Source organism: Bufo bufo, chromosome 4, assembly GCF_905171765.1.
Source record: "Bufo bufo chromosome 4, aBufBuf1.1, whole genome shotgun sequence".
NCBI lineage: Eukaryota > Metazoa > Chordata > Amphibia > Anura > Bufonidae > Bufo > Bufo bufo.
In genome coordinates, this window is record NC_053392.1 from 292745757 (window position 1) to 292764504 (window position 18748).

The following is an 18748-nucleotide window of genomic DNA, read 5'->3' on the forward strand; positions in this document are numbered from 1 at the left end:
GGTGATCTCTTTACTGTATACCTTACTAGGTCTTAGCTCCGGTAACTAGTGATGTCCGGTTCATGAACGAATCGTTCATTTGAATCGATTCAGTTCAGTGAACCGGAGGAGTCGATTCACTTGAATGATCCGATCTGTTTGAATCGGCTCTCAGTCCCAGCACACAGACACTGCAGACAGAGACGCTCAGCTCACCACCTCACGCTGGCAGCAGGAGCCTGAGGGAGGGACTGGGGAGGAGTCAGTAATATGATCTTAGAGTGGAAGCTGCTTCTGCCAGCCCCACCCCTCCCCGCCCACCAACCAATCACCGACCAGAGCTGAGGGGGCGAGGCCAGCACAGTAGCAGCTCTGACGCGAGTCCTCGGAGTAGTGCAGGGTCAGGGAGTCTAAAGGAATCGAATGAGTCACAAGAACCTAAAGATCCGACTCAGTCAGTGACTCATTCGATTCATTGAGTTAGAAGAGCCGCGAGTCAGACTGTAGAACAGGTTACACTGAGGCTGTGAGTCAGACTGTAGAACAGGTTACACTGAGGCTGTCAGCTCTTGTTGCAGCAGTGATAAGGAGCAGAGAGATAAGAGAAGGGACAGATGACACAGAGTTTAGATTACAGGATGAATTAAATTAACCCTTTAGAATCAAATTGGCTTCTCAGGAGATATATATGTTAAAGGCATATATAGGCAGTACTACTGAATGAGATGCCTTTAACATATATATCTCCTGAGAAGCCAATTTGATTTGTGGGATCTGTGGATGGCACCGTTTAGGGGAGGGGGGGGATCTGTGGATGGGACCTTTTAGGGGAGGGGGGGATCTGTGGATGGCACTGTTTAGGGGAGGGGGGGGGATCTGTGGATGGCACCGTTTAGGGGAGGGGGGGGATCTGTGGATGGCACCGTTTAGGGGAGGGGGGGGGATCTGTGGATGGCACCGTTTAGGGGAGGGGGGGTGTCTGTGGATGGCACCGTTTAGGGGAGGGGGGGTGTCTGTGGATGGCACCGTTTAGGGGAGGGGGGGTGTCTGTGGATGGCACCGTTTAGGGGAGGGGGGGTGTCTGTGGATGGCACCGTTTAGGGCAGGGGGGGGGATCTGTGGATGGCACCGTTTAGGGGAGGGGGGGGATCTGTGGATGGCACCGTTTAGGGGAGGGGGGGGGGGATCTGTGGATGGCACCGTTTAGGGGAGGGGGGGGGGGGGATCTGTGGATGGCACCGTTTAGGGGAGGGGGGGGGGGGATCTGTGGATGGCACCGTTTAGGGGAGGGGGGGGGGATCTGTGGATGGCACCGTTTAGGGGAGGGGGGGATCTGTGGATGGCACCGTTTAGGGGAGGGGGGGGGATCTGTGGATGGCACCGTTTAGGGGGGGGGGGGGATCTGTGGATGGCACCGTTTAGGGGAGGGGGGGATCTGTGGATGGCACCGTTTAGGGGAGGGGGGTATCTGTGGATGGCACCTTTTAGGGGAGGGGGGGGATCTGTGGATGGCACTGTTTAGGGGAGGGGGGGATCTGTGGATGGCACTGTTTAGGGGAGGGGGGGATCTGTGGATGGCACCGTTTAGGGGAGGGGGGGATCTGTGGATGGCACCGTTTAGGGGAGGGGGGGGGGATCTGTGGATGGCACCATTTAGGGGAGGGGGATCAGCTCCCTGCTGCTGTGTGCACAAAGCACAGGGCAGCAGGGAGAGTGTAAAGTCCTATTCACCCTAATAGAGCTCTATTAGGGTGAATATGACAAGGGTTATACGTTCTAGCCCTTAAGGAGACTAATAGTTATTAAATAAAAAGTAAAAAAAAGTTTAAACACGCCCCCCCAAATATAGAAAACAATATATCGCAATATATATCGCATATCGCACATGCTTAAAATTATATCGCAATATAGATTTTAGGCCATATCGCCCACCCCTAGTCCAAATGTCAAACAGGGGGTATTCTTCTGAAGAGGCCTACAGGATTCTGACCCAGTCGGATGAGGAGTGGGAACCCTCATCTGACGAATCTAGCGGGTCAGAATATGAACCTGTAGAAAGCAGTGGCTCTCTGACCCAAAGTTCGGACGAGGAGGTTGAGGTCCCTGGCAGCACCAGGCGTACCCGGCCCCGTGTCGCTAGACCACAGGTTATGCAGGATCCGCTTCAAGAGCAGCAGAGTGGGGCTGTCGCTGCCGGATCACGTGGTGAGGCATACACCAGCAGCGCAGCCCTTCCTGGACCTAGTACCAGCACTGCCGTACAACATGGTGAAGTAGCGAGCACCAGAAGGGCAGTTGAAGCTGGTACGGTGGCACGTGCACTAGTTACCCCGTCGCAGCCACCGCACAGACAGGCCCGTAGAGCCCCTAGAATCCCTGAGGTGCTGGCAAACCCTGATTGGCAGTCACCAACTTCAGCCGCACCAGTAGTTCCCCCTTTCACCGCCCAGTCTGGAGTTCGGGTTGAGACGGCTCAGATCAGTACGGCCCTGGGATTTTTTGAGCTGTTCTTGACTGCGGAGCTCTTGGACTTAGTCGTGGCAGAGACCAACCAATATGCCACACAATTTATAACCGCAAACCCGGGAAGCTTTTATGCCCAGCCTTTCCGGTGGAAACCAGTCCAAGTTTCCGAACTTAAAATTTTTCTGGGCCTTCTCCTCAACATGGGCCTGACAAAAAAGCATGAATTGCGGTCATATTGGTCAACGCACCCAATTCATCACATGCCCATGTTCTCTGCTGCTATGTCCAGGACACGATTTGAGGCCATCCTGCGTTTCCTGCACTTTAGCGACAACACCACCTCCCGTCCCAGAGGCCACCCAGCTTTTGACCGGCTCCACAAAATTCGGCCCCTCATAGACCATTTCAACCAGAAATTTGCAGATTTGTATACCCCTGAGCAAAACATCTGCGTAGACGAGTCCCTAATACATTTTACCGGGCGCCTTGGCTTCAAACAATACATCCCAAGCAAGCGTGCCCGGTATGGGGTCAAATTGTATAGGCTCTGTGAAAGGGCCACAGGCTATACCCACAAATTTCGGATCTATGAGGGAAAAGATCAGACCCTGGAGCCGGTCGGTTGCCCTGACTACCTGGGGAGCAGTGGGAAGACAGTCTGGGACTTGGTGTCACCCTTATTCGGCAAGGGGTACCATCTTTATGTGGACAATTTTTACACAAGTGTGGCCCTCTTTAGGCATTTGTTTCTAGAACGGATTTGCGCCTGTGGCACCGCGCGAACTAGTCGCGTGGGCTTCCCCCAACGGCTTGTAACCACCCGTCTTGCAAGGGGGGAGAGGGCTGCCTTGTGTAACGAAGAACTGCTCGCGGTGAAATGGAGAGACAAGCGTGACGTTTACATGCTCTCCTCCATTCACGCAGACACGACAATCCAAATTGAAAGGGCAACCCGTGTCATTGAAAAGCCCCTCTCAGTCCACGACTATAATGCGCTCATGGGAGGGGTGGACTTCAATGACCAGATGTTGGCTCCCTATTTAGTTTCCCGCAGAACCAGACGCTGGTATAAGAAGGTGTCTGTATATTTAATTCAATTGGCGCTCTACAATAGTTTTGTTCTCTACAGTAAGGCTGGGAGAACACGATCCTTCCTCAAATTCCAGGAAGAGATCATCGAGAACCTCCTTTACCCAGGAGGTTCCGTGGCCCCATCCACCAGTGTAGTTAGCCGTCTACACGAGCGACATTTCCCCAGTGTCATTGCTGGTACCTCAACCCAACCGCCACCCCGAAAAAAATGTCGTGTCTGTAGCAGGAGTGGAATAAGGCGTGACACCCGCTATTTCTGTCCTGACTGTCCGGACCACCCTGCCCTATGCTTAGGAGAGTGTTTCCGGAAGTACCACACACAGGTACACCTAGCATAGGGATCACATCTCACCAGGACAGGCACACAGGGCTATTAGGGCCCTTTCTCTCACAGCTGCTGCAAACCTCTCCTTTCACCTGGGATAAAGTGCATAACGTACTTCGCCACATCTTTGGGCGATTTGCGCTTTGCACATTGTCCCATGGGGAAGGAGAGGTTTGTTCTATAAAGGAAAAAAAAAAAAAAAAAAAAAAAAAATTACCGGTAAGTAAAAAAGTTAAAAAAGTTTAAAAAAGTTTATATGTTCTGTTCTAAAGTTAATAAAGTTATTGCTTTGCGGCCTGGTTTTTTCTTTTTTGTTTTGTTTTTTTTACCTTCCAGGTGGACCATCCGATCGACCAGCTGCAGCACTGATGTGCATTCGGACAGAAGCATTGCGCTGCTGTCAGATTACACGCAAGTCGGTGTATGCGGCGCTGCAAGACGAGATTTCTCCTCTGCAGTAAAAGATATGTTTGCCGAGGCATATGAGCTGAGGAGGTGGCGGTGTTCATATACTTTGGCAAACACTTTGTATATATAAAAAAAAAAATCCCGGCAATGATTTATTCATCCACATCGATTGATGTGAATGGAGAAATCTGGTTTGCCAGGGCATACGAGCTGAAGTGGGTATGGATGTTGGGCGGAGCTCCTATGTCCTGGCAGACGCCTTTCCCCTCCTTTTTCTTTTTTTGGCAGAGATTTTTTCATCCACATTGATCGATGCGAATGAAGAAATCTGTGCCGTTCATTTTTTTCTTTCAGCCCAGAGGCTGAACGGAAAAAAAAAATCTCATTACCCGTATGCTCAATATAAGGAGAATAGCAGAAACTCCTAATGCTGGCCATACATGTAATGATTGCGGAGACCCTCAAATGCCAGGGCAGTACAAACACCCCACAAATAACACCATTTTGGAAAGAAGACACCCCAAGGTATTCGCTGAGGGGCATATTGAGTCCATGAAAGATTGAAATTTTTGTCCCAAGTTAGCGGAAAGGGAGACTTTGTGAGAACAAAATCAAAAAAATCAATTTCCGCTAACTTGTGCCCAAAAATTTTTTTTTCAATGAACTCGCCATGCCCCTCATTGAATACCTTGGGGTGTCTTCTTTCCAAAATGGGGTCACATGTGGGGTATTTATACTGCCCTGGCATTTTAGGGGCCCCAAAGCGTAAGAAGAATGCTGGTATCCAAATGTCTAAAAATGCCCTCCTAAAAGGAATTTGGGCCCCTTTGCCCACCTAGGCTGCAAAAAAGTGTCACACATCTGGTATCTCCGTACTCAGGAGAAGTTGAGGAATGTGTTTTGGGGTGTCTTTTTACATATACCCATGCTGGGTGAGATAAATATCTTGGTCAAATGCCAACTTTGTATAAAAAAATGGGAAAAGTTGTCTTTTGCCAAGATATTTCTCTCACCCAGCATGGGTATATGCAAAATAACACCCCAAAACACATTGCCCAACTTCTCCTGAGTACGGAGATACCACATGTGTGACACTTTTTTGCAGCCTAGGTGGGCAAAGGGGCCCATATTACAAAGAGCACCTTTCGGATTTCACAGGTCATTTTTTACAGAATTTGATTTCAAACTCCTTACCACACATTTGGGCCCCTAGAATGCCAGGGCAGTATAACTACCCCACAAGTGACCCCATTTTGGAAAGAAGACACCCCAAGGTATTCCGTGAGGGGCATGGCAAGTTCCTAGAATTTTTAATTTTTAGTCACAAGTTAGTGGAAAATGATGATTTTTTTTTTTTTTTTTTCATACAAAGTCTCATATTCCACTAACTTGTGACAAAAAATAAAAACTTCCATGAACTCACTATGCCCATCAGCGAATACCTTGGGGTCTCTTCTTTCCAAAATGGGGTCACTTGTGGGGTAGTTATACTGCCCTGGCATTCTAGGGGCCCAAATGTGTGGTAAGGAGTTTGAAATCAAATTCTGTAAAAAATGACCTGTGAAATCCGAAAGGTGCTCTTTGGAATATGGGCCCCTTTGCCCACCTAGGCTGCAAAAAAGTGTCACACATCTGGTATCTCCGTACTCAGGAGAAGGTGGGGAATGTGTTTTGGGGTGTCATTTTATATATACCCATGCTGGGTGAGAGAAATATCTTGGCAAAAGACAACTTTTCCCATTTTTTTATACAAAGTTGGCATTTGACCAAGATATGTATCTCACCCAGCATGGGTATATGTAAAAAGACACCCCAAAACACATTCCTCAACTTCTCCTGAGTACGGAGATACCAGATGTGTGACACTTTTTTGCAGCCTAGGTGGGCAAAGGGGCCCATATTCCAAAGAGCACCTTTCGGATTTCACAGGTCATTTTTTACTGAATTTGATTTCAAACTCCTTACCACACATTTGGGCCCCTAGAATGCCAGGGCAGTATAACTACCCCACAAGTGACCCCATTTTGGAAAGAAGACACCCCAAGGTATTCCGTGAGGGGCATGGCGAGTTCCTAGAATTTTTTATTTTTTGTCACAAGTTAGTGGAAAATGATTATTATTATTTTTTTTTTCATACAAAGTCTCATATTCCACTAACTTGTGACAAAAAATAAAAACTTCCATGAACTCACTATGCCCATCAGCGAATACCTTGGGGTCTCTTCTTTCCAAAATGGGGTCACTTGTGGGGTAGTTATACTGCCCTGGCATTCTAGGGGCCCAAATGTGTGGTAAGGAGTTTGAAATCAAATTCTGTAAAAAATGACCTGTGAAATCCGAAAGGTGCTCTTTGGAATATGGGCCCCTTTGCCCACCTAGGCTGCAAAAAAGTGTCACACATCTGGTATCTCCGTACTCAGGAGAAGGTGGGGAATGTGTTTTGGGGTGTCATTTTACATATACCCATGCTGGGTGAGAGAAATATCTTGGCAAAAGACAACTTTTCCCATTTTTTTATACAAAGTTGGCATTTGACCAAGATATTTATCTCACCCAGCATGGGTATATGTAAAAAGACACCCCAAAACACATTCCTCAACTTCTCCTGAGTACGGAGATACCAGATGTGTGACACTTTTTTGCAGCCTAGGTGGGCAAAGGGGCCCATATTCCAAAGAGCACCTTTCGGATTTCACAGGTCATTTTTTACAGAATTTGATTTCAAACTCCTTACCACACATTTGGGCCCCTAGAATGCCAGGGCAGTATAACTACCCCACAAGTGACCCCATTTTGGAAAGAAGAGACCCCAAGGTATTCGCTGATGGGCATAGTGAGTTCATAGAACTTTTTATTTTTTGACACAAGTTAGTGGAATATGAGACTTTGTAAGAAAAAAAATAAAAAAAAAAAATCATCATTTTCCGCTAACTTGTGACAAAAAATAAAAAGTTCTATGAACTCACTATGCCCATCAGCGAATACCTTAGGGTGTGTACTTTCCGAAATGGGGTCATTTGTGGGGTGTTTGTACTGTCTGGGCATTGTAGAACCTCAGGAAACACGACAGGTGCTCAGAAAGTCAGAGCTGCTTCAAAAAGCGGAAATTCACATTTTTGTACCATAGTTTGTAAACGCTATAACTTTTACCCAAACCATTTTTTTTTTTACCCAAACATTTTTTTTTATCAAAGACATGTAGAACAATAAATTTAGAGCAAAATTTATAAATGGATGTCGTTTTTTTTGCAAAATTTTACAACTGAAAGTGAAAAATGTCATTTTTTTGCCAAAAAATCGTTAAATTTCGATTAATAACAAAAAAAGTAAAAATGTCAGCAGCAATGAAATACCACCAAATGAAAGCTCTATTAGTGAGAAGAAAAGGAGGTAAAATTCATTTGGGTGGTAAGTTGCATGACCGAGCAATAAACGGTGAAAGTAGTATAGGTCAGAAGTGTAAAAAGTGGCCTGGTATTTCAGGGTGTTTAAGCACTGGGGGCTGAGGTGGTTAAAGGGATTGGCCAGTGGCCACTTTATGGTTATTGTTGAGCAACCAATCAGACTCTACCTTTCATTTTTCAACGCTCCTTTGGAAAATGAAGGGTGCAATCTGATTTGTTGCTGTGGGCAACTAAGGCGGTTTTCCTTTATATCAGTGTAGTAAATCTCCCCTAATGTGTTAGGGGTTATTGCAGTTTGTATTCCTGCTGTCAAAAAATGACAGAACCTTGATGGCGCCCCATTATAATTCAGTAGGGTCCGAATGGCACTGTTTAGCTTCATCACAGCCCTACATTCTGCTCACTTGTTGAAAACTACCAGGCAAAGCTGTATCCATTGCATCAGATGGATCCAACTGACTAATGTGGTACTTTGGGTTCTTAGGTGTCTGTTGTAGGTGCAGTGACCGGGTCGCAGGGGCAATATGTGAGTTACGGTGGACCGATGGGGGTAGTAGTAGTAGTTTACTCACAGTTCTGTAGAGCTCCCTGGGTTGGCGTGCAGTGAATGGAAGGACAGCACCAGTTCCTTCGCGGCACACTCTGTTGTCCAGGGACTCCCGCCGATGGTGGTTGAGGTGCCCTTGGTGGTGTGGTTTTTAAGGTGCCGTGGAGGCAGGTCCCTGGTGTTCGTGATGCCAGCACCGTAAGGTGCAAGGAGAGATAATGCCAAATAAGGAGAGAGTCAGGAGTTGGTAACAAACTGGAACTTTACTTGAATAATTGCCTTGAGGTAGTTATAATCCAGTAGTAGTGCTTTAGTATACAATAAGATGGCAGAGCTGCAAATCCCAACAACAGGCTCGGTAGGGCTGGTTAATACAGGCTTAGGTTTGGCTGGTGTGGGAAAGGTACTTTCTTTAGCTGTGGCTTCCCTCTAATAACCCAGACCTGGATCTTGATCAGAACTTTGCAACCAACAGGGCGGTCTCTCTAGCGGCAGGCATCAGTCTTCTGCTCCATTCTTTTGACAGGTTGCCTTAACACACAAAAGTCCACTTCGTCACTGGCTGGACAGTGGAACTACAGAAAGGATCCCATAACCTTGGCCTTGATTCCTTTTCTATATTGTCCTACTGGAGAGTGACCAAGGGCACACATCTGCATCTACATGCTAGACTTCTCTCCTCTCCTCCACTAACCTCTCATCTGATCTACTGTGACTGGCCTGTTCTATATATATGAGGATATGGCACCTAATGGTGACTGAAGGGTAGTGCAAGTGACCAGCCTGTTGTAAGGAATTTGCAGCTATTACAGACAAAATTGACATTAGCAAGACATGACATTATAAAAGGTTTATTGACCCACTTCTAGCACAGAGTAGGACATTGCATATGGACGACAGAGCTTTTCCTGTCAAATACGTTGTAATCTGTTGATGGAGGCTCTGACCTGAGCCTGGATACAGGTGTCTACAGAGCCTAACCCTGTACTATAATATACTACGTTACAGCATCCAATTGTATTGGTGTCATGTATCACCTGTCCACACCTCCCAACTATCAAAAAGCCCAAGGAAAGACAAGCTCAGCGATGCAGCAAATGTTTTTACACTAAGCCACGCCTCTAACTTCGCCCAATCCCATCCTCTAGAATGTCCCCTTAGTGTCTTGTTCACAATAGAATGCTTCCTTAGTGTCCCCACACATAGTCGATATGCCCCCTTAATGCCCCCACACAGTAGCTATGCTCCCTTAGTGCCCCCTCACACCATTAGTACCTCAACAGTTATGTCCCATTAGTGCTCCACATAGTAGAATGCCCCCTTAGCAGTGGCGTTCCCAGGGTGTTTGGCACCCGGGGCGGGTCATTTCTCTGGCACCCCCCCCCAATACTTGACCACATACCTCTGACATCCAGGGACATCTCCTGTCATGTAGACCTTCTCTTTCCTCTTCTCCTCCGTTAGACCGCCATGAGAAATTCTTTCAGCCGCATCTCGTCTCTACAGAGTTTGTAACACAGACACGTCAGATTTCTCAATTTTTCCATCAACCTCCCCATCCTGGTGTCCCCAACAGTGTCATCCTGCTGCCACTCCCAATACTGTGCCCGTTGTGCTCCCCAATGCCCCAGGTACTGAAAAAAATAGTGACCCCAGTAGACATAATTGGGGTCATTTATCAAACTGGTGTAAGGTAGAACTGGATTTCCAAAAGAGCTGTCAAAAATGAAAGGTGGAATCTGATTGGCTGCTATGGGCAACTAAGCCAGTTCTACTTTACACCAGTTTGATAAATTACCCCAAATGTTCCTATAGTGTCTGCAGCAGTTATAATGTCCCCTAGAGTACCCCCAGTAATAATAACATCCTATATTGTGCTCCAGGTAATAATCTCTGTATAGTGTCCCCAGAAATAATAGAATGGCCCCTACAGTGCCTCCCCAATAGAAAGGCCCCCATGCTGCCCCCACACAGTAGTGTCCCCCACACTGCCCCCCACACAGTAGTGTCCCCCCCACTGCCCCATACAGTAGTATCCCCCACACTGCCCCCATACAGTAGTGTCCCCCACACTGCCCCCACACAGTAATTTCCCCCACACTGCCCCCACACAGTAGTGTCTCCCACACTGCCCCCCACACAGTAGTGTCCCCCACACTGCCCGCATACAGTAGTGTCGCCCACACTGCCCCATACAGTAGTGTCCCCCACACTGCCCCCATACAGTAGTGTCCCGCACACTGCCCCCATACAGTAGTGTCCCACACACAGTAGTGTCCCCCACACAGTAGTGTCCCCCACACTGCCCCCATACAGTAGTGTCCCCCACACTGCCCCATACAGTAGTGTCCCCCACACTGCCCCCCATACAGGAGTGTCCCCCACACTGCCCTCACACAGTAGTGTCCCCCACGCTGCCCTCACACAGCAGTGTCCCCCACACTGCCCTCACACAGTAGTGTCCCCCACGCTGCCCCCACACAGTAGTGTCCCCCATACAGTAGTGTCCCCCACACAGTAGTGTCTCCCACACTGCCCCCCACACAGTAGTGTTCTCCACACAGTAGTGTCCCCCACACTGCAGTGTCCCCCACGCTGCCCCCACACAGTAGTGTCCCCCACGCTGCCCTCACACAGTAGTGTCCCCCACGCTGCCCCCACACAGTAGTGTCCCCCACACTGTCCCCATACAGTAGTGTCCCCCATGCTGCCCCCATTCAGTAGTGTCCCCCACACTGCCCCCATACAGTAGTGTCCCCCACACAGTAGTGTCCCCCACACAGTTGTGTCCCCCACACAGTAGTGTCCCCCATACAGTAGTGTCCCCCACGCTGCCCCCACACAGTAGTGTCCCCCACACAGTAGTGTCCCCCACGCTGCCCCCACACAGTAGTGTCCCCCACGCTGCCCTCCACACAGTAGTGTCCCCCACACTGCCCCCCACACAGTAGTAATGTCTCTTACATTACCCATATAGTAATTTTCCCCCCAAATAGTAATCTCTCCCATAATAATTTGCCCCCCACACAGTATCCCACCCCACATCCACCTGTGTGCACCCCCCTCATGTCAACCAAAGTTGGCACATAAAATAAAATAAAAAAATTTGCCCCCACACAGTATCCCACCATATTTTCCCCCCACACGTCCTCCTGTGTGCACCCCGGCCCCCTCATGTCCCCCAAAGTTGGCACATAAAAAAAAACAAAAACTAAAAGCTAAATACTTACCTGCGCTTGTTCGCAGAGTCCTGTCACTGTGCTAATGTGTCCCGACACAGGCACGCGCGCTGATGTCATCACGCGCGCCTCCGCCGGGATTTCACTATCGCATAGGCTTCAGGCCTACTAAGCCTGAAGCCTATGGCGGTGATCGGTGGCGGGGCAGGGAACTATGTGCTCCGCTCCCTGCCCCGCCGCAGTATGTGGGTGTCAGCGCTTCAGCAATGAGCGCTTCCATCTGAATTGATGGAAGCGCTCATTGCTTTTGAGCCTGCTGGCACCTGGGGCGGCTCGCCCCCCCCCCCCCTTCCCCCCCCGGGCACGCCACTGCCACTTAGTGTTTCAATTCCAATAGTGTTGCCCCCTTAGTTCCCCCTCATAATAGTGCTGCCCCCTTACTGCTCTCCTCACAATAGTGTTGCCCCCTTAGTGACCTCCTCACAATAGTGATTGATTTGTAGTGTTAATAAATTAAAAAAGTAATCCTCATCTAGCCCCGTTCCCCCAGTAAATGGAGCACATCATCCCCTGGCGTGTGCTCTCTCCTGCTCAGTTCAGAAGGGCTGATGATGGCACCACATGGCGCCTTCTGCTGGGGAGCGCACAGGCCGATGAATGGTGGAGCAGAGAGCTGACGGCCATCCACTTCACCATTGTACTTAACTGTGTATATGCCCTGAAGAGCAGGGCCGGTTCTAGGCAAAATGGGGCCCTGGGGCGAAAAACAATAAGGGCCCCCCATGACACTTGATGACTTTTACAGAAGAAACTGTATATTGTGGGGCACAGTGTATGCTATATGTGTATAACATAAACATATTTCACATGAAAACTTACAGTTACTTGGCTTGACCCTTGGGGATCTCGGACACCACTTCAACACTTTGGCCTGGGGCTCGGTGGAGCTGATGTTGTGTTTTATCCTAATGAGAAAGATTTCATAATAAGGATTTGGAGAAAGGGCAGAGGGATAGCAGAGCAGGGAGAGGCTGGTGCTGCTACTAGGGGGTCATACCATGGGGGATTAATAAAGCCCACCATAATGCCCCCCAGTAGTAATAATTCTCCTTATAATGTGACAGTGCAAAAAATACCCCGTTGTAATGCCCCCAGTTGAGCTAATGTCCCCATAGTGCCCCCATAATGTGCCAGTATAAAATACCCCTATATAGTGACCCCAGTGAATGCCCCCAGAGTGCTCCTCTCCCCCTCCCTCTTAGTGCCCCACATAATGTACCAGTATAAAATGCCCCATATATAGTGCCCAGTAGATGCCCTCAGTGTCCCCCATAATTTGTAAGTATAAAATACCCCTTCTCAGTGCCCCCGTAGATGACCCCATAGTAGTCCTGTCCCCCCTTCCCCATAGTACCCACCATAATGTATTCCAGTATAAAATGCCCCTATACAGAGCCCCCATATAAAATAACCGTTCTTTGTAGCCTCAGTAGATGCCCCTATAGTGCCCACTAATAATGTGCCAATAAGAAGTGCCTCCATAGATGTCCCCCAATAATGTGCCTGTACAATGTGCCCTAATAGATGCCCCCCAATCATGTGCCAGTAATAAGAGCCCCCCCACCATCATGCGTCAGTAACAAGAGCCCCCCCATATCATGTGCCAGTAGCCAGAGGACCCCCCATATCATGTGCCAGTAGCCAGAGGACCCCCCATATCATGTGCCAGTAGCCAGAGCCCCCCCCTATATAATGTGCCAGTAGCCAGAGCCCCCCCTATATCATGTGCCAGTAGCCAGATCCCCCCCTATATCATGTGCCAGTAGCCAGAGCCCCCCCTATCATGTGCCAGTAGCCTGAGCCCCCCATCAACATGTGCCAGTAGCCATAGCCCCCCATCATGTGCCAGTAGCCATAGGCCCCCTATCATGTGCCAGTAGCCATTGGGCCCACCCCCCTATCATGTCCCAGTAGCCAGAGCCCACCCTATCATGTGCCAGTAGCCTGAGCCCCCCATCAACATGTGCCAGTAGCCATAGCCCCCCCTATCATGTCCCAGTAGCCATAGGCCCCCCCGATCATGTGCCAGTAGCCTGAGCCTCCCATCATGTGCCAGTAGCCACCAGTATTGTACACACAAAAAAAAACCCACTTATACTTACCTCCTTGGCCTGTGTCCCGCGCTGTACGGCTCAGGGCTCAGGCGGCGCGATGATGTCATCGCGCCGCCCTCTGATAGGCTGCCGACCTAGTGCCTGCAGCCTATCAGAGGAAGGGGAAGGGACACACCTCTCCCTCCCCTGCCTCAGCACAGCCATCTGTATCGCTGTCCTGAGGACGGCAATACAGATGACTATGGAGATGAGCGCTTCCACAATGGAAGCGCTCATCTCCGTGTGACACTGACTGTCCTGCCTGCCTATAGTTAGTTGCGGGCCAGCGCGGGGGGGCCCCTAAGGACTCGGGGGCCCGGGGGCAATTGCCCCCCTTGTCTCTATCGAAGCGCCGGCCCTGCTGAAGAGGCAGATACAGTTCAAATCAGGACTTGCTGCAGCACTCCTGGGACCATGGGCAGGGTTGCCAACTGTCCAGAAATTTCTGGACAGTCCGTAAAAATAGGTGACTTTTTTCATGTGTCTGTAAAAAAATTGATGTGTCCGTGATTTTTTGAGACTTGACTAGACTATTTTGGTGTCAATTATCATTTTACAGCTCACAGTAAATGCTGGTAACGAGTTCTTATCAGTTTGTAGACATGTATTACTTATAATCTTTATCATTCATTATATTTTTCTAATATGTTTGTATAAAATGTTGGCTGTCTATGATTTTGGGATAAGTTGTCCAGAAAAAAAGAAAAATTCTGGTTGGTGACCCTGGCCACAGGACAGCCACTAAAATCCGGCACTGGTCCACCAGACCTGGGACATTTAGGAGGTATTCCCGTCCCTAAACTAGAAGCACAGATTAAAAAAACTGTTCAGGAAATAATATCCACCAACCACAGGATATCCTCCTCCACCATTGATAGTCACACCTTATAATCGTACATAGCCCTAAGCCACACAATGGTGAACTGAAGGAGATTTAATATTCCCAGCACACACACCAGACCCTATAGAATAGGGCTCATCAACCTTCGGCACTCCAGATGTGGTGAAACTACAACTCTCGGGATGCACACTTGCTTCGCTGTTCTCAGAACTCTCATCGACGTGAATAGAGCATGCTGGGAATTGTAGTCTCCCAACAGCTGGAAAGCCGAAGGCTGCTGATCCCTGATATAGAATATCCAGAAAATAATCCCACTGGGCAGGAAAACACAAAGCATCCTAAATAATCGCAGTCACATGACCTGTTCATGTGACCTAAACCTCCCGGGAGCCCATACACTCTAGGCATTACCCTGGCCTAACATTACATTGTCAATGAGAAACTTCCCTAAACCAACATGGCCGCGGCAGACTAGGAAGGGCACACTGTCAATTCCGCTTCCGTTTGCGCCGGCCAATCATATCCTATCACTGGGGAGGTGGCGAGTTTGAAACTAACGACTGTGTGTGCTGTATGAGTCGGGGCTGGGGCGCTGATCGCACTTGATAGTCCGCGGATTCTTCTCCGTCCCCGGCCTGGGACATTGAGACTAACGGTAGCCCTGGCTGACAGGTAGGTAGTGGCGGTGCACACTGCACTTGATGAAGTCACGGGCCCTTCCCCTGCACTCTCGTCTATGGTAATGGAGGGTCCCAAGGAGCCATCATGCCATTGATGTCACTGAGTGCGCAGGGATCAGTGGACTGTGTAGTAACTGATTACAGCTGATGACTTTTTACATGCATTTATCCGATCTGTGGATTTTTAGGGTTTTCCTAGCTCTGCACTCAGCGGCGACATTTAGGCTTCTTGCACACGAGCGTATTTTTCATCCGTGTGCGATCTGCATTTTTTGCGGATTGCACGCTATCCCATTCTCTTCTGTGGGTCTGCAAATTATAAAACACGTCTTATTATTGCCTGTATTGTGGACAAGAATAAGCGTTTCTATTGATGGAAGTGAGAAAAATGCCGCGTGCACAGGGAAGGTGTCCATACTTTGTGGACCTTAGTCCTGTGTATGTGGCATTAAAGGGGTTGTCCGGGTTTAGAGCTGAACCCGAACATATCCCCATTTTCACGCAGGCAGCCCCCCTCATTCTCCGATGCTCTCCCTTGCCCTGCGCTAAATCGCGCAGGACAAGGGCTCTTTTATTTACTATAACACACTGCCGGGCTACTGGAATCGTACATTTCCATTAGAAAAATAGCTCCTTAGCAATGCTGCTCTGTCTTCAGTTTACATAAGGGTACTTTCACACTAGTGTTGTTGGATTCCAAAACTGCCTATGCAAACGGATATCATTTGTATCTGCATCCGTCTGACAAATGCATTGAAATACCGGATCTGTCTCTCCGGTGTCATCTGGAAAAACGGATCCGGTATTTATTTATTTCACATTTCTAAAGGTCTGTCAATGCGGAAATTTCCTGAACACTTGGTACCGGATCCGGCATTAATACATTTCAATGGAAATTAATGCCGAATCCAGCAAGTGTTCTGGAATTTTGGCCGGAGAAAATACTGCAGCATGCTGCGGTATTTTTTCCCCGGCTAAATACCATAAAAGGGACGGAACGGAAGACATCCTGAACGGATTGCTTTCCATTCAGAATGCATTAGGAGAAAACTGATGCGTTGTTTTTTTCCGGTATTGAGCCCCTGTGACAGAAAACTTTATTGCTAGTGTGAAATTACCCTAACGCAGTCAGTGTTAGCACGTCTCCACTGTTATGTAAACCGAAGACAGAGGAGCGTTGCTAACGGTACTTTCACACTTGCGGCAAATGGTTCCGGCAGGCAGTTCCGTCAAAACGCATGCAAACTGATGGCATTTGTCCCAATATATTGAAATGCCAGATCTGTCTTTCCGGTGTCATCCGGAAAAACGGATCTGGCATTTATTTTTTTCAATTTTTTTGTGGTCTGAGCATGCTGCGGTATTATCTCCGTCCTGAAAGGTTAAAAAGACTGAACTGAAGACATCCTGATGCATCCTGAACGGATTGCTCTCCATTCAGGATGCATTACGATAAGGGTCCATTCACACGTCCGCAAATGGGTCCGCATCTGTTCCGCAATATCGGAAACGGGTGCGGACCCATTCATTCTCAATGAAGCAGAACGGGATGTGGAGAGCACACTATGTGCTCTCCGCATCCGCATTTCAGGAGCGCGGCCCCCAACTTCCGGGCTTTGGCCCCGAACTTCTGGGACGCAGCCCTGCAAAAAAAACAGAACATGTCCTATTCTTGTCCGCAATTGCGGACAAGAATAGGCAGTTCTATGGGGATGCCGGCCGGGTGTATTGTGGATCCGCAATACACCACGGACGTGTGAATAGACCTTTAAACTGATCAGTTCTTTTCCGGTATTGAGCCTCTGGGACGAAACTCTATGCGGGAAAAGAATAACGCAAGTGTGACAGTACCCTAAGGCGCAGAATTGGCCACTTTAGAGCTCTGTTTCTAATAGAAATGTATGATTTCAGTAATTAAAGTATATTACAAAAACGGTCAGTATCAATGCCCCTATACATTACACAAATAAAGATAAAACGGCAGTTACACTTTAACAGCAAGTAGAAGAATTAGCTGCCACATTGTAATTTTCTGGGAAGAACCGGCTGTATACAAATGATATGGTGAGAAAAGGTATACGTCCAGATTAATTATTCAAGCAAATATAAATGTTCATTGACGTTAAAACTAAAAAAAACTAAAAAAGTTTAATGGTATCCAGTATTAAGAAATCTAAGGGGTATGTAATCTCCAAACGTGATATAATAAAAGTACAGGCCAGGTATACCCCTAGGGTAATCTAGTGTGTATTGCCACAATGACCACCAGGGCTAAATGTACTGACTGGTGTTTTTGTTGTCACACATGTAATTATTGTCACATTTAACGTGCCTGCCCAACATATGGATAGATATATTTTTGGACCTCAATATCACGAGGTTACCATCCACATGATATAGGGATCAAATTGGGCCATATTGAATGTGCCATAATTATTGCTCCCTAGGGATAAAGACCACCAGAATCTAGGCAAGATATTCAGTGCTAGGCACGGTAACCGCACCTCTCTCGCCACCGGGATATGAGCGTCACCCAGGAGATGGCCGTGTACTATGCCATCCACCGGGGACGAAACAATGGTGCTTTACTCCCACTAGTAGATGTATCAGCTGATATGGTTCATATACAGCCAGCTAGCAAGGAGTACCGGTACTAGACGGCTCGACGCGTTTCTGTGCGCCTGGTACACGCACTTCTTCAGGAGCATAGCGCACCAGTTATAACAGAAGAGCCCTTCCTAAGCCGCACTTCTCTAGTGTGAGAGTCTGCGTTCTAATGTGACTTGATGTGAGCCACGCCACCATAATGTCCGCGAAGCAGGGCGTGTATGTGCAGTAATAAATAGGGTAAACACTCCGCTCCCCAGGCGTGCCCCCGTGTGTTCAGCCAATCCTGGCGAGAGACAAGTATCTAGTATCGCCGGTCCGCTGACAGGCAGGAGGTACAAAGTGCACCCCGGGGAAGGCGCCTCTGCGCAAAGGTAAATGGGGGAATAAACGGCGACCACACTTTGGAACGTACAATAATAAACAGCCGCAAGTAGATAACAGCAAAGGAAAAAATCATTTAAAGCGGCAAAGATGGTAATATGCCTAAAGACAATGTGACCACTACCATTAGATTATAAGAAGGGACCGGACACAAAGAGGGAGACCATAAGGGACGAAGTCCCAGTGTCATCAGGACAAAGAAAGGGGGCACAAAGTCCATAGGTACCATCTGGACACACACATCAACCCCTCCCGCTGATAACTAGGGTATAGCAAGCCAAGAACATATGCCCTGTACACCAGACCAGTGGACACAATGCCAACCAGAAGGGTACCAGAGCTACATCCTCTATGTGCGATAAACATAACCCACACAATTTTAGCATTAGGGGGTTAAATAAATGACGTGTACAAGACAGCATCATTGAGGCCATTGGGTTTAATGGTATGCAGTCTGAAAATCCATTGGTCCTCTATTTGCAACAAGATGCAGTCCACATCACCCCATCTTGATGACATATTGATCTGTTCAATGCCCTGAAACTTTACGGAGGTGACCCTGCCCTCATGACAATCTGCCACATGCCGAGCTGTTGGAGTATCATTAAATTTAGCAATGTCTGAGATGTGTTCACCCATACATCGCCTCAGCTCACGTCTCGTTTTTCCGACGTATTTAATGC

At 48.3% G+C, this 18748-nt stretch overlaps 1 protein-coding gene across 1 annotated transcript in view; it reads left to right on the forward strand.

Moving 5' to 3' along the window:
- Positions 1-14940: 14940 nt before the first annotated feature.
- TTK (TTK protein kinase) overlaps positions 14941-18748 on the forward strand; it is a 66368-nt gene continuing 62560 nt past the window's right edge. The window contains 1 exon segment of the mRNA XM_040428687.1: positions 14941-15066. The gene's annotated coding sequence lies outside the window, so the exon portion shown is untranslated.